Below are 15,948 nucleotides of genomic sequence, written 5' to 3' on the forward strand. Positions count from 1 at the left end.
ATGTCATTGGTACTTTGATATGGATTGCCTTGAATCTGTAGATTACTCTCGGTTGTACAGACATTTTAATTATATTAATTTTTCCAATCCATGAACAAGGAATATCTTTCCATTTTGTGTCTCTGATGATTTCTTTCATCAATGCTTTATAAATTTTATTGTAGAAAACTTTCACTTCTTAGGTCAGATTTTTTTCTTAAATATTTGATTTTTTATGGCTATTGGGAATGTGATTTCTTTTTCAACAAGTTCATCACTAGCATATGAATAAGCTACCCTGATTTTCTTTGTATGTTTATTTTGTAACTTGCAACTTCATTGAATTGGTATCCATTCTAACAGCTTTATGGTAGAGTGTTTAGATTTTTCCATATACAACATCATGTCATCTGTAAAAATAGATATTTTGATTTTTCCTTCCCAATATTTGATGTTCTTTTTTTCTTTCTATTCCCTAATTGCTTTTTTTTTTTATTTTTGACAGGCAGAGTAGACAGTGAGAGAGAGAGACAGAGAGAAAGGTCTTCCTTTGCCATTGGTTCACCCTCCAATCGCCGCCGCGGCCAGCGCGCTGTGGCCGGCGCACCGCGCTGATCCGATGGCAGGAGCCAGGTACTTATCCTGGTCTCCCATGGGGTGCAGGGCCCAAGGACTTGGGCCATCCTCCACTGCACTCCCTGGCCACAGCAGAGAGCTGGCCTGGAAGAGGGGCAACCGGGACAGAATCCGGCGCCCCGACCGGGACTAGAACCCAGTGTGCCCGCGCCGCAAGGCAGAGGATTAGCCTAGTGAGCCGCAGCGCCGGCTCCCTAATTGCTCTTACTAGCATTTCCAATACTGTAATTGATAAGAGAGGAGAGAGTAAACATTCTTCCAGTTCTAAGAGGGCATGCTTTTAGCATTTTCCTATTCAGTATGATATTGACTGTTGATGTGCCATACATAGCTTTTATAATTTTGAGGCATGTTCCCTCTATACCTAATTTGTGGAGGTTTTTGTTTTTTTCACACAGGGGTACAAAATCTTATCAAGTGCTTTTTTCACCTCTAAGGAGGTGACCATAGAGTTTTGGTTCTTGATTCTGTTGATGTGATTTATGACATCTATTGATTTGCAAATGCAGAACTACTCATGCATTTCTGAGATAATCCCACTTGGTTGTGATATATGATCTTTTCAATATAGTTTTGGACTTGGTTTCAAATATTTTGTTAAGAATTTTTACATTTATGTTCATCAAGGATATAGGTCTGTCATTTTCTTTTTGTTTTGTGTGAGCTTCTTAGGGTATGCATCTTCAGTCCCCAGAGTGTTGGGTGCCAGGCACACTAGGGATTGTGATAGGCAGTATCTCATTCTTCATCCCTAGGAACACAATTGGGGCCGTTCCTATGTCTCACTTGAAAGCAAGATGCTGGGACTTGTGGCACTAACCACTGTGGGCTTACAACTGTGTGATATGGATAGATCTTCCCCAGGTCCTGCTAGGAGGCTGTGAGTCATAATGGGGCTTATACTACCAAAATCTCTAGTCTCAGGACTGAGAGTGTGAACTGGACCCTGCTCTAGACCAACAGGGTGACCACAAGTTATACAAAAGATTATATACTGGAAGGTGTGGAACCAGAGAGATGGAATGCAGGTAGGTTCATTCCAAGATCTCACTGGGTAGATTATAGTGTTTTTGAGGAAATAAGTACCAAATATTACAGTCCTGATGTTATAGAATATAGTGGGGTCTTTCCACAGATGTCCCAGGGTGGGAGCCGATTTTTGGGGGGATGGTGGTAGTCACCAGCCTAAAGCAGAGTTTCACGGATAGAGCCCTCCAGATAACACAAGTGCGTGTGATTTCTGCAAAAATTGTTATATCAACATCATCAGGACCAGTTCCACAAGGCACAGATGGAGCTCCCCCAGTTCTCATGGAGAATTCAGGGATGATACAGGGGTTTGTACATGGAACTCCCAGCACCGTTGAATTTTTAGGTGCAAAGGCAAGTTCCTGAAGTTAAGTCTTGATTTTTTTATGACCGCTGCTGGTGCTACCCCAAGAAACGGAAGGTTACTCTTCCTCCTCCCTTCTCCTGCTGTGGATCACATAGAATGAGAGCATCTCCCAGGTTTATGCCCCAAACTCCCAAGTTACAAAATGCAGGGTGTCTGCCCTCTGCTCTGTAATTTGTCCTGACTCTGTCTATGGTCACTTCTAGTAGAAGAAACTGCTTGCTGTTTCCTGAGTAAGAACAGTGATCAGCTGTGACTCTACACAGCCAAGTGTGTCTGGCACTTTGGGATGGGGGTGGGATGGGTGGGAGAGGGAAATGGAAGCAATGCGGCTTCTCTTTTCAGAGACAAGTAGTCACTCAAATACCAGTCAGCTCTCCAGACTGAAGTTGAAGTAAATGATTAGACTGTGAATTTCTCCCTTAGTTAAAGCTGCCTGTGGTGATGCACATGGCAACTTGGTCCTACCTCGTCCTGTGAAGATGGCATTTTCCACCTTGTAGCTCATCCACGGTAGCATATCTGCCCCTTTCTTTACTATCCCCAGAGCTGCTGTTCTGCTCTGTCACTTCTCCACTGAAAATTTCTGTTATTCTGCTGAGAATGGGGTCCTTTCTGTTTTCTGGTATCTTTCTGCAGCTGAGGTCAATGTGGTTTCTCACTATTCAGTCATCTTTGATCTCTCTTTGTGTGTGTGTGTGTGTGTGTGTGTGTGTGTTTCTGTATCAGTTTGCTAGGGTTGCTGTAACAACTTACTATAGACTATGTGGTTTAAACACTAGAAACACACTTTACTATTTACTGGTAGAACAATTGCCACTTGCAAAAATCAGAAAACTAAAAGACTAGACGTCTTGGAACGAAAAATAATCATGGAGATATTTGGTGTTTGTTTCTACCTTATAAAAAATATAACTCAATTACAGTAATTAATTTCATTCATCCCTCTTGATCCTTCTTTAATTACTCCACCAATTACATTCTGTATTTGTTGTTTATTGTCTGACTTAATAATTTATACTTCATTTATAGTTGATCTATTTTCTTTCTCTTTAGCATTTTCATACACTTTCTTAGTCTCTACCCATTCTCTCTCCCTTCACAAATTCTTTAGATTATATTAATCTACTACAAAGAGGAAAATTTTTAAGAATCAAGTATGAATATTGATTTGCTTCCTGAAACAACAAATTCTTGCATTACAGAATATTTGGAAAACTATATATCAACATTTGTCAGGTATTGCTTTTTCATTGTGCCTTCTACATTTTCAGAAATACAATTATATTGTAGGCATTATCATTCTCTTTTCAATATTTTGACCTCTCATATTTGCTGTATATTATCTTTTTTATACCTGATTCTGTATAATTTCCTCAGGTCTATCTTGCAATTTACTATTGCTTCACCTAACTATAATGAGTTTTGAACACATTAATTGAGATTCTTCAAATTTTGATGGCCATATTTGTCAGAAACATTTTTAGTTAAAGATTACTTCTTTAAGGAATATCGGGTTAATCCTTTGTTTATATGATGTTATTTACATCTAATTGTTTTTGTCTTCAATTATCAGATGTGGCTTTTTCACTTGGTGGTCATTATATAATCAGTAATTGCCATTCTTGAGACCATCTTTGATTTAGCTTCTTTTTGTGAAGAAATTTTGTGTTTCCAGTCTGAAATTACATCTTAAAGATAAGGTTTTTATGTGATTCTACCATAGTCCCAAAAGAATCATAGAATATCTATTTTAAAATATCTCTTACCTGAATTTCCTCAAATTTAGAAATATGTCCTATGATATATGGCATGTGGAGTTGTCTTCTTCTTCTTCATTTTCTTCTTTTTTAAGACTTACCTATTTACTTGAAAATCAGAGCAAGAGAGAGAGAAAGACAGAGAGATCCAGCCACTGTTCACTCCCCATATGGTCACAATAGCCAGGAATGCTCCAGGCTGAAGCCGGGAGCCTGGAGCTTCATCTGGGTCTACCACATGGATGCAGGGGCCTAAGGTTTATCTTCTGCTGCTTTCCCATGTGCATTAGCAAGGATCTGGATCAGAAGTGGAGCAGCCACATCTGGAACTGGTGCTTACATGGAAAGTTGTTATGACAGGAGGTGGCTTAACCTGCTGCACCACAATGCCAGCCCCTGGAGTTTTTTTCTTGACCTTGCTCAGAGTTCAAATAATTTTCTAATCACTTTCCAATGAAACTGTACAATATTTCACTCAATTCTTGGAGAAATTCATGCACGAAATAATGAATATATATACAAAAAATATTATAATGCAATTATAATTACAATCCTAATAACACTTTTAGGAATCTCATAAAATTTTATTCTTTTATTATAATAAAAGAAAGTACCTGTAGAAATAACTATTCAATTAAAAAATTTAAAGCCTAATGAAGAGATATTTGACTTACCATATAGTATCACGTTATCAAATCATAACAATAAAAGCATTATGATACTGGCACAAGAATGGTGAGATAATAAAACAAAGATGAAAATGAAAAAGTAACCCAAATGATATTTAATAATTACTAACATACATCAAGAATAGAATTCTAATAAGTACATAACAAACTGATTAACCAATAACTGGTGTTGAGGCAACTCACTAAAATTTTAAAGAATAAATATGCATGGGGATGGCATGGTGACCTCGCAGGTAATGCCCCCTCGTGCAATGCCAGCATCCCATAGTGAACACTGGTTTGAGTCCCAGCCGCTCAGCTTCCAGTGAAGCTCCCTGTTCAAGCGCCTGGAAGGGCAGCAGATAAAAGTCTAAGTATTTTGGCCCTGTATGCATTTGGGAGAACAACATGAAGCTCCTGGCTCCTGGTTTCAACTTGGCTCAGCCCTGGCCATTATGGCCATTTGGGGAATGAACCAGCAGATGGAAGACCTCTTTCTCACTCTTTCTTCATCTTTCTATGTAATACTGCCTTTCAAATAAATATAATAAGAGTTAAAAAAAGGAAAAGAAGGAATGTATATTTATATCCTATATCTCATACTAAAATAAATTCTACATCAAATTGATTTTTGTTAAGAATTAGTGAAATCATAAATGCATTTTAATATAAAGGATTCTCCATGTAACCCTATAAAAAGGATGGTATTGTAGAAAGGGTACATAATCCAGAGAACTCAAGAGAGCTGATTGATGTATTTTTTAAAAAAGATTTTATTTTTATACTTGAAAGTCAGAGTTACAGAGAGGCAGAGGTAGAGAGATAGAGGAGAAAGAGAGGTTTTCCATCATCTTTTGCCAGAAGAATATAATTTGATCTAATCATGATATAGCACAAAACACATCCAAATTGCCAAAAGAGATGTGCCAATTTGAAGCTGGGAGCCAAGAGCTTCCTCTGAATCTCCTATGTGGTGCAAGGGCCCAAGGACCTGAGCCATTTTCTACTGTTTTCCCAGGCCATGCCAGAGAGCTAGCTTAGAAGTGGAGCAGCCAACACTCGAACTACTGCTCATAAGGGATAATGGCACTACAGGTGGTGTCTTTCCCCACTATGCCACAGTGCTAGCCTCTGATTGATGTATTTTTTTAAATCTTTTTGTTTTGAAATTAATTTCCATCTATCAAGTTGTAAAAACAGTACTTACATTTCCTTATCCTCTGTTTTTAGCATACTCAAATGATAGTATTTTACACAAATGTAAGATGATATAAAAACTAAAAAATTAACATAGGCATACTACCAATGACAAGTCTACTTACCTTACTGAAATCTTGTCAGTTTTTTTCCCTAATACCCAATAAGTTTCTACATCCAGTCCAACTACTCATTTTTTTATTTAATTCTTGTGCGTTCTTCTCAATCTGGAATAGTTTGTCACTCTTTTGTTTTCTTTCATGAACATGGTACTTTTTAAAATTTTTTTAATTTTTTGACAGGCAGAATGGACAGTGTGAGAGAGAGACAGAGAGAAAGGTCTTCCCTTGCCGTTGGTTCACCCTCCAATGGCTGCCACGGCCAGCACGCTGCAGCCGGCGCACCACGCTGATCTGAAGGCAGGAGCCAGGTGCTTCTCCTGGTCTCCCATGGGGTGCAGGGCCCAAGCACTTGGGCCATCCTCCACTGCACTCCCTGGCCACAGCAGAAAGCTGGCCTGGAAGAGGGCCAGGGACAGAATCCGGCGCCCCGACTGGGACTAGAACCTGGTGTGCCGGCGCCGCAAGGCGGAGGATTAGACTAGTGAGCCGCAGCGCTGGCCGAACATGGTACTTTTGAAAAGTACTGGCCAGATATTTTGTAGACTCTCAATTTGGATGTGTTTTGTGCTATATCATGATTAGATCAAATTATATTCTTCTGGCAATAGTATTACAGGAATGATGTGTTCTCCATTCATGATATCAGGAGGTGAGTGATATGAAAGAGCTTCAATACTACTGAAGAATTTACTTGGGTAGTTGGTTAAAGTAGTGTATTCCAGATATACTGATTGCAAATTTATTATAATTCTGTTTTTAATAAAGCATAATATGGGAAGGTACTTTTTACACCAAAAATACTCTGTTTGTTTTCAAACTACTGCCTACCAATTTTAGTATTAACTGATGATTCTTGCCAGGTACAATTTTTACTTTAGGTTTTTCATTAAATGATAATTTTTCATTTTCTTCATTCATTCTACATTTATTGATTAAAATTGCTGCTGTAATGAAGACCTGTTCATTTTTTCCATTAATTTACTTATTGAATCATTTCTTTATAACACTTCGGACTCATGCAGCTTACTTTTCATTTTTTTCTTTTTTTTTTTTTTATTGGAAAGGCAGAGTTAGACAGTGAGAGAGAGAGACAGAGAGAAAGGTCTTCCTTCCATTGGTTCACCCCCCAAATGGCCGCCACAGCCAGTGCACTGCGCTGATTCGAAGCCAGGAGCCAGGTGCTTTTTTCCTGGTCTCCCATGCGAGTGCAGGAGCCCAAGCACTTGGGCCATCCTCCACTGCCTTCCTGGGCCACAGAAGAGAGCTGGACTGGAAGAGGAGCAACCAGGACTAGAACCGGTGCCCATATGGGATACTGGTGCCGCTGGCAGAGGATTAACCAAGTGAGCCACGGTGCCAGCCCCAGGACTCATGCACCTTAATGTATTCTTTGTATTACAATCCATTTGCTCTTTATTTTGACACTCAAATAGTCCCAGCTTTAGCCATTAGCATTTCCTTCAAGTTGGCTACTCTCAGACTGATAGAATTGGCTAGATGAGCATAACAGTTTTCCACAATTTAAGAAAGTGTTAAACAAAAGTATTCAAGCTGAATAATTGATTAAAAAGTAGTTAAATAGGGTTGGGGATTTGGTGCAGCAAATCAGTTAATATGCTGATTGGGATGTCCGTCTTCCATATCAGAGTATCTTGGTTTGACTCCTGGCTCTGCTCCTGAATTCTGCTTCCTGTCAATGTACACCCCAAGAGGCACTGGTGACAGCTCAAGTACTGGAAAACCTGAATGGACTTCCAGGCTCCTGGTATTGTCCTGGTCCATTCTTGCTGTTGTGTGCTTTTGAAGAATAAACCAATGATTGGGAGACTTCTCTCTGTCTGTTGCTTTCTCTATGCCTTTCAATATATAAATAATATAAATAATTATATCTTCAAGCAAGAAATCATTAAATGAAAAAAATACCATTAGTAACTTTAATACACATCTTACCAATTAAATGATACTTAGACTGAAAAAACGTAAAAAATACATCAAATCATCATCAATCCAAAATTAACAGGTAATACAGTGATAAACTGTCAATTTTTATAATACAGGAAGTTCATATTTAGGAAAATATGTAATGTAACTTTTAACAGGTATTATGGAAAATATTTTAGGAAGACAATAATTTAGGTTTTCAGTTTCTTTTTTGTGAATTTTTAAAAACTTTTATTTAGTAAATATAAATTTCCAAAGTACAGTTTATGGATTGCAATGGCTTTTCCCCCCCATAACTTCCCTCCCACCCACACCCCTCCCATCTCCCACTCCCTCTTGGATTCCATTCACATCAAGATTTATTTTCAATTATCTTTATATACAAAAGATCAATTTAGTATATATTAAGTAAAGATTCATCAGTTTGAACCCACACAGAACATAAAGTGAAAAATACTGTTTCAGTATTAGTTATAACATTAACTCACCTTGAACAACACATTAAGGACAGAGAACATACATGAGGAGTGAAATTCACATGGAGACACAGGAGACCTCAAATAGCTAAAGCAATCTTGTACAACAAAAACAAAGCCAGAGGCATCACAAAACCAGATTTCAGGACATACTACAGGGCAGTTGTTATCAAAACAGCATGGTACTGGTACAGAAACAGAGGGATAGACCAGTGGAACAGAATAGAAACACCAGAAATCAATCCAAACATCTACAGCCAACTTATATTTGATCAAGGATCCAAAGCCAATCCCTGGAGTAAGGACAGTCTATTCCATAAATGGTGCTGGGAAAACTGGATTTCCACATGCAGAAGCATGAAGCAAGACCCCCACCTTTCACCTTACATAAAAATCCACTCAACATGGATTAAAGAACTAAATATGACCTGACACCATCAACTTATTAGAGAACATTGGAGAAACTCTGCAAGATATAGGTACCAGCAAAGACTTCTTGGAACCCCAGAAGCACAGGCAGTCAGAGCCAAAATTAACTATTGGGATTGCATCAAATTGAGAAGTTTCTTTACTGCAAAGAAACAGTCAGGAAAGTGAAGAGGCAACTGACAGAATGGTTTTCAGTTTCTTAAAGCAAGCATTAACTGACATTCATGGTGGATGTTTAAATTGGCACTAGCAATTGGAGATTAACAAGAAAATAAATTAAAGGAATTGTTATTACTATTATTTTTGTAGGAAAGCTTATCAAGAAATAATCATGAGATTATATAAAACTTATCTAAAATATTTTTATCCCATTGCCATTTATTGACAAGTATTGGACAAAGAAGTCAGACATTCGAACTGAAGAGATTGACTACATATATCACAACAGACCAATATGAAGAGATAAAAATGGCTAGAATTGTACACCAATATCCCTGATAATAGTTATGTAAATTTGAAAAATGTGGATAATTTCAATTTTTTTAACTTTTATTTAATAAATATGAATTTCCAAAGTACAGCTTATGGATTACAATGGCTTCTCCCCCATAACATCCCTCCCACCTGCAACCCTCCCTTTTCCCTCTCCCTCCCCCCTTCCATTCACATCAAGATTCATTTTCAGTTATCTTTATATACAGAAGATCAATTTAGCATTTATGTAAAGATTTCAAAAGATTGTACCCACACAGAAACATAAAGTGTAAAATACTGTTTGAGAACTAGTTATTGGATTAATTCACATTGAACAACACATTAAGGACAGAGATCCTACCTGGGGAGTAAGTGCACAATGACTCCTGTTGTTGACTTAACAATTTGACACTCTTGTTTATGGCATCAGTAATCTCCCTAGGCTCTTGTGATGAGTTGCCAAGGCTATGGAAGCCTTTTGAGTTCACCGACTTTGATCTTGTTTAGACAAGGTCATAGTCAAAATGGAAGTTCTCTCCTCATTTCAGAGAAAGGTACCTGCTTCTTTCATGGCCTGTTCTTTCCACTGGGATCTCACTCAGAGAGATCGTTCATTTAGTGTTTTTTTTTCAAACTTTTATTTAATGAATATAAATTTCCAAAGTACAGCTTATGGATTACAATGGCTTCCCCCCCATAACGTCCCTCCCACCCGCAATCCTCCCCTTTCCCACTCCCTCTCCCCTTCCATTCACATCAAGATTCATTTTCGATTCTCCTTATATACAGAAGATCAGTTTAGCATACATTAAGTAAAGATTTCAACAGTTTGCTCCCACACAGAAACATAAAGTGAAAAATACTGCTTGAGTACTAGTTATAGCATTAAATCTCAATGTACAGCACACTAAGGACAGAGATCCTACATGAGGTGTAAGTGCACAGTGACTCCTGTTGTTGACTTAACAAATTGACACTCTTGTTTATGGCATCAGTAATCACCCTAGGCTCTTGTCATGAGCTGCCAAGGCTATGGAAGCCCTCTGAGTTTACTGACTGTGATTATATTTAGACAAGGCCGTGGTCAAAGTGGAAGTTCTCTCCTCCCTTCAGATAAAGGTACCTCCTTCTTTGATGACCTGTTCTTTCCACTGGGATCTCACTCGCAGAGATCTTTCATTTAGTTTTTTTTTTTTTTCCCATAGTGTTTTGGCTTTCCATGCCTGAAATACTCTCATGGGCTTTTCAGCCGGATCCGCATGCCTTAAGGACTGATTCTGAGGCCAGAGTGCTGTTTAGGACATCTGCCATTCTATGGGTCGGCTGTGTATCTCACTTCCCATGTTGGACCATTCTCTCCCATTTTGATTCTATCAGCTAGTATTTGCAGACACTATTTTTGTTTATGTGATCCCTTTGGTTCTTAGTCCTATCATTATGATCAATTGTGAACAGAAATTGATCACTGGGACTAGTGAGATGACATTGGTACATGCCACCTTGATGGGATTGAATTGGAATCCGCTGGTATGTTTCTAACTCTACCGTTTGAGGTAAGTCAGCTTGAGCATGTCCCGAATTGCACATCTCTTCCCTCTCTTATTCCCACTCTTACATTTAACAGCAATCACTTTTCAGTTAAGTTTCAGCACTTAAGAAGAATTGTGTATTGATTACAGTATTCAACCAAAAGTATTAAGTAGAACAAACAAAAAAAGTACTAAGAGGGATATCATATTTAGTTGCCCATCAACAGTCAGGGTGAGGGCTGATCAAGTCACCATTTCTCATAGTGTTCATTTCACTTTAACAGGTTTCCTTTTTGGTGCTCAGTTAGGTGTCACCTATCAAGGAGAACAAGTGGTATTTGTCCCTTTGGCATTGGCTTATTACACTCAGCATAATGTTTTCCAAATTCCTAACAGGGATCACTTTTCAGTTAAAATTTAAACACCTAAGAATAATTGTGTGTTAATTACAGAGTTCAACCAAAGGTAATAGAACAAAAAAATACTAAAATGGATAAAGTATTACATTGTACATCAACCGTCAGGAAAGAGCTGGTCAAGTGACTGTTTCTCATAGTGTCCATTTCATTTCAACAAGTTTCCCCCTTGGTGCTCAGTTAGTAGTCGCCGATCAGAGAGAACATATGATATTTGTCCCTTTCAGACTGGCTCAATTCACTCAGCCTGATGTTTTCCAAATTCCTCCATCTTGTTGCAAATGACTGGGTTTCATTGTTTTTGACTGCTGTATAGTATTCTATAGAGTACATGTCCCATAATTTCTTTATCCAGTCTACTGTTGATGGGCATTTGGGTTGGTTCCAGGTCTTAGCTATTGTGAATTGAGCTACAAAAAACATTAATGTTCAGACAGCTTGTTTGATTGCCAATTGAATTTCTTTGGGGAAATTCCAAGGAGTGTGTTGGCTGGGTTGAATGGTAGGGTTATATTCAGGTTTCTGAGGAATCTCCAGACTGACTTCCATAGTGGCTTAACCAATTTGCATTCCCACCAACAGTGGGTTAGTGTCCCTTTTTCCCCACATCCTCTCCAGCATCTATTGTTGGTAGATTTCTGAATGTGAGCCATTCTAACTGGGGTGAGGTGAAACCTCATTGTGGTTTTGCTTTGCATTTCCCTGATTGCTAGTGACCTTGAACATTTTTTCATGTGCCTGTTGGCCATTTGGATTTCCTCTTTTGAAAAATGTCTATTGAGGTCCTTGGCCCATCTCTTAAGTGGGTTGTTTGTTTTGTTGTTGTGGATTTTCTTGATCTCTTTGTAGATTCTGGTTATCAACCCTTTATCAGTTGCATAGTTTGCAAATATTTTTTCCCATTCTGTCGGTTGTCTCTTCACTCTCCTGACTGTTTCTTTTGCAGTACAGAAACTTCCCAGTTTGATCCAATCCCAATAGCTGATTTTGGCTTTGACTGCCTGTGCTTCTGGGGTGTTTTCCATGAAGTCATTGCCGGTACCTATATCTTGCAGGGTTTTTCCAATGCTCTCTAATAATTTGATGGTGTCAGGTCGTAGATTTAAGTCTTTAATCCATATTGAGTGAATTTTTGTGTAAGGTGAAAGGTAGGGTTGGTTTTATGTGTGGTTTTTTTTTTTTTTTTTTTTTTTTTTTTGCCAGAGTGTCTTGGCTTTCCATGCCTAAAATATTCTCATGGGTTCTTCAGCCAGATCCAAATGCCTTAAGGGCTGATTCTGAGGCCAGGGTGCTTTTAGGACATCTGCCATTCTATGAGTCTGCACTGCATCCTACTTCATGTTGGATCGTTCTCTCCTTCTCTATTCTATCAGTTAGTATCAGCAGACACTAGTCTTGTTTATGTGATCCCTTTGACTCTTAGTCCTATCATTATGATCAATTGTGAACTGAAATTGATCACGTGGACTAGTGAGATGGAATTGGTACATGCAACCTTGATGGAATTGAATTGGAATGCCCTGGCACGTTTCTAACTCCACCATTTGGGGCAAGTCTGATTGAGCATGTCCCAAACTGTACATCTCCTCCCTCTCTTATTCCTACTCTTATATTTAACAGAGATCACTTTTCAGTTAAACACCTAAGAATAAATATGTGTTAATTACAGAGTTCAACCAATAGTATTAACTAGAACAAAAAAAAATACTAAAAGGGATAAAGTATTAAGTTGTACATCAACAGTAAGGACAAGGGCTGATCAAGCAACTTTTTCTCATAGTGTCCATTTCACTTCAACAGGTTTCCTTTTTGGTGCTCGGTTAGTTGTCCCTAATCAGGGAGAACATATGATATTTGTCCCTTTGGGACTGGCTTATTTCACTCAGCATGATAGTTTCCAGATTCCTCCATTTTGTTGCAAATAACTGGATTTCTTTTTTTTTTTTTTTTTTTTTTTTTTTTTTTTTTTTTTTTTTTTTACTGCTGTATAGTATTCTATAGAGTACATGTCCCAAATTTCTTTATCCAGTCTACTGTTGATGGGCATTTAGGTTGATTGCAGATCTTAGCTATTGTGAATTGAGCTACAATAAACATTAAGGTGCAAACAGCTTTTTTATTTGCCAATTGAGTTTCCTTTGGGAAATTCCAAGGAGTGGGATGGCTGGGTTGAATGGTAGGGTTATATTCAGGTTTCTGAGGAATCTCCAGACTGACTTCCATAGTGGCTTAACCAATTTGCATTCCCACCAACAGTGGGTTAGTGTCCCTTTTTTCCCACATCCTCACCAGCATCTGTTGTTGGTAGATTTCTGAATGAGAGCCAGTCTAACTGGAGTGAGGTGGAACCTCATTGTGGTTTTGATTTGCATTTCCCTGATTGCTAGTGACCTTGAACATTTTTTCATGTGCCTGTTGGCCATTTGGATTTCCTCTTTTGAAAAATGTCTATTGAGGTCCTTGGCCCATCTCTTAAGATTTTGTTTTGTTGTTGTGGATTTTCTTGATCTCTTTGTAGATTCTGGTTATCAATCCTTTATCTGTTGCATAGTTTGCAAATATATTTTCCCATTCTGTCAGTTGCCTCTTCACTTTCCTGACTGTTTCTTTTGAAGTACAGAAACTTCTCAATTTGATGCAATCCCAATAGTTAATTTTGGCTCTGACTGCCTGTGCTTCTGGGGTTCCAAGAAGTCTTTGCTGGTACCTATATCTTGCATGGTTTCTCCAATGTTCTCTAATAAGTTGATTGTGTCAAGTTGTAGATTTAGTTCTTTAATCCATGTTGAGTGGATTTTTATGTAAGGTGAAAGGTGGGGGTCTTGCTTCATGCTTCTGCATGTGGAAATCCAGTTTTCCCAGCACCATTTATGGAATAGACTGTCCTTACTCCAGGGATTGGCTTTGGATCCTTGATCAAATATAAGTTGGCTGTAGATGTTTGGATTGATTTCTGGTGTTTCTATTCTGTTCCACTGGTCTATCCCTCTGTTTCTGTACCAGTACCATGCTGTTTTGATAACAACTGCCCTGTAGTATGTCCTGAAATCTGGTTTTGTGATGCCTCTGGCTTTGTTTTTGTTGTACAAGATTGCTTTAGCTATTTGAGGTGTCCTGTGTTCTCATGTGAATTTCAGCATCCTTTTTTCCAGATCTGAGAAGAATGTCTTTGTTATTTTGATTGGTATTGCATTGGATCTATAAATTGCTTTTGGGAGAAGGGACATTTTGATGATATTGATTCTTCCAATCCATGTGCATGGAAGATTTTTCCATTTTTGGTATCCTCTTCTATTTCTTTCTTTAAGATTTTGTAATTCTCATCGTAGAGATCTTTAACATCCTTGGTTAAGTTTATTCCAAGGTATTTGATTGTTTTTGTAGCTATTGTGAATGGGATTGTTCTTAGAAGTTTTTGCTTTTGCATATCACTGCTTTCTAAATTTTACTTAAGCTATGTTACTTGGTGAAATGAAAAATCACAAATCAGAAAGCTTTTATTTTTGGTAGATCAAACATTTGTTACTCTTCCTTGTTTTATTCTGTGGAACAAAATAATGCCAAATTTAGGGTTTAATGGATGTTACTAAACTGAGATTTCTGAAAAAAAATCTACTTTTATTTGATTGAAGATTGAAGAAACTTGCTTTTGTATTTCAAAAAATACAAGTATTTTTTAATGGAGTATGGCCTTTTGTTGGTGAGACCAGTGACATATTTGCATGCAGTCAAAACAGCCTTTTGATGGCATGGTGATTGAATTGTTCAATAACTCTACACACCACTTGAAAGACCTTTTGCTGCTGAGTTGACAAAATATACCTTCAGACTCTTCTGGCTATTAATTATGTTGGAGGCTAGCATACTCTGGGAAATGATTCACTTGTCTTTGAAGCCCAATTTCTAATAACAATAAATGCCTGCAGCAGGCAATTGACTGGAGGGTTGCAAAGTCATAAAAATGAGCTTCTATTCTCTATGATTCCTGATGACTTTTCTCCATTTTCAGTCTCACACTTCTCTCTCTAATCCTCAAGCTACAAATGTTAGCTGTAATCAGTAGTGAAGGGATGGATGCACACTGCAGGCTGTCACCTGAGTGATTGCAGCATTTAGACAGGATAGTAATACTTGAGAGTAGAGAGGATAAAAAAAGGAACCTATTTTTTTCCAAAATACATATATAATATGCAGGATGATTAATGTATGGATTTTTCTTCACCATCAGTCAAAATGCCCACTCCTAAGGTCAAATAAGGTGAGCTATTTAATTCAGCCAATCTTTCAACCTTCCATCTCCAGTAGACCATTTGGCGATGTAATTCTAAAGACTGTCATGTTCAGCAATTGGACTGGACAGAGCCTTATTAGAGAAGGGCTTTTCCCTGATTAATCACAATCAGTTCCCATGTTCTGAAGAGCACTAGAAATTTGTGGAACTAGTTTTCAGAGACACTCAAGCCAGATGTTCTTATCAGAAGCAGAGCTTTTCATACCTACAAAATTAGAACATGAAATTCATTGTATTAGTGTTCCATGAAACCAGGCTATTGTGCCATCAGTTTAAAAGTCCATAAAGCATATATAACCTTTTTTCTGTTTGTATCCTAAATGAAATATTGTATATTTTTGAGAGTTCAAGTCTATGTTTTTATGCTATTGAGTATATTTTCTTAAAAAAATAAGTAAAAATAAAACAAAAAACAAAGAAACAAGTACTGACTGCCTTTGCTATTGATACTGTGTACTTTAATATAATTTAGAATTTTTCAAAAACCATAAAAGCAAACTGTTAATACCATATATTTTTATTTTATCTTGGGATGAATCTGAAATAAATTTGAAATAATGTCAGTTTAATCATTGTAATGACCACTCAGCTTTCTTCCAAAATTGCACTCAATGTCAGTTGTAATCTTATTCCTTAG

This window comes from Oryctolagus cuniculus, chromosome 9 (genome assembly GCF_964237555.1).
Source record: "Oryctolagus cuniculus chromosome 9, mOryCun1.1, whole genome shotgun sequence".
In the NCBI taxonomy this organism is placed as follows: domain Eukaryota; kingdom Metazoa; phylum Chordata; class Mammalia; order Lagomorpha; family Leporidae; genus Oryctolagus; species Oryctolagus cuniculus.